Source organism: Nannospalax galili, unplaced genomic scaffold (genome assembly GCF_000622305.1).
Source record: "Nannospalax galili isolate Female #2095 unplaced genomic scaffold, S.galili_v1.0 scaffold1222, whole genome shotgun sequence".
NCBI lineage: Eukaryota > Metazoa > Chordata > Mammalia > Rodentia > Spalacidae > Nannospalax > Nannospalax galili.
The window spans coordinates 466,301-467,680 of NW_008348070.1; the positions used below are offsets into that span (position 1 = coordinate 466,301).

A 1,380-nucleotide genomic window follows, 5' to 3' on the forward strand; every position below is an offset into this window, starting at 1 on the left:
TGATCATTTCAAAAAGATGAAGACAGAAAAGGCAGATGAGGTGATGAGCTCTGGAATCAGGAGACAGGACTTAGCCCAACCAGATCGGAACAGACCCTGGGACGTACTGTTTTTAGTTGGCACAGATACCTTCTGATCAAGACATTGGACATAATCTGACAGAGTGTTGTTCTTTTAAATTTTTCCATTTCCTTAACCTCATCCCAGAATATAACCCCAACTTCACTTTACTACCTAACTCAAGCCAACTTATAGCCTAAATGGATACTAGGACCCCATATTTTCAGTCTCAGCTTCTATTGCTTCATCAGGAGAGCATAAGTCAACTTCACTTTACTACCTAACTCAAGCCAACTTATAGCCTAAATGGAAACTAGGACCCCATATTTTCAGTCTCAGCTTCTATTGCTTCATCAGGAGAGCATAAGTTGATTAGCACACATTCTGTTTCCTCACTTTCAAATTATTCTTCTTTGTTTTGTTTAGATTTTGGAGGCAAACTGGAGGGCCCTTGGTCAAATTACTCTGTGTCTCTTAATTGTAGATATATTCAGTAGTGGAGGAGGCCTGAACATGCCTGGCCCTCGTCAGCTGCAACAAAAAAATCTGTTTGATTGAGATTGTGCTAACATTGACCTTTTGAATATGCAAGACCTGCTTCAAAGCCTTGGATATTCAGCGGTGGTAAAGGAGAATCTCACAGCTCAGGTAATGGCCCTAGAGAGCAGGGAAATCTTTACTCTGCCTTGAAGAATTTCCAATCTCTTTTTTGGTAGCAACAAGAAGAGAATTTACCAAAGTAGAGGAATCATAGTTGCTCTGGAATAGGATTCTCTGTGTTTCTACTTCTTCAGAGCATGATCTCATAGAAAATATTGAGACTGTCTATATAGCAGCATTTCAATAAACAATGGGTCTTTCTAAAGTGCTAGTCCGGGTGGTCTCTATTACCTGATAGTTCAAGGAAGCACAAGCTCTGGGTCCTGAAACTCCATAACGCCTGCAGAATAAGCTCATGAGACTTCAAAATGTGGGAATAATGTGTCTACAAATTAAGAATTACACACAACCTTTGGTTTCCGGTCTATCAAAGGCATCCTGAGTGAATCCAGCCAAAGCATGTTAAACATAACTTTCTGTTGTGTGACATAAAGAAATTTCGTCATTCCAATTTCTTTCATCACAATCTCCAACTGCCTGTCTCTTTCCACTTTTGATAAGAACTTTACAGAAAACCAGTTGTAGCATATTCGATCTTCACTGTACTCTGTCTTTCAGCATCTTAAGAAATCCAGGATTCTGCTTGAAACCATGGACCTAGAAATTATGTAAAAAGAGAAAGTCCACCAACTTAATATCCTATATATACATATTTTTAAT

The 1,380-nt window shown here is 39.0% G+C and overlaps 1 pseudogene; it reads left to right on the plus strand.

Annotated features, from left to right (window-relative positions):
* LOC103743238 overlaps positions 1-1,380 on the plus strand; it is a 17,777-nt pseudogene that overhangs the window by 7,547 nt on the left and 8,850 nt on the right.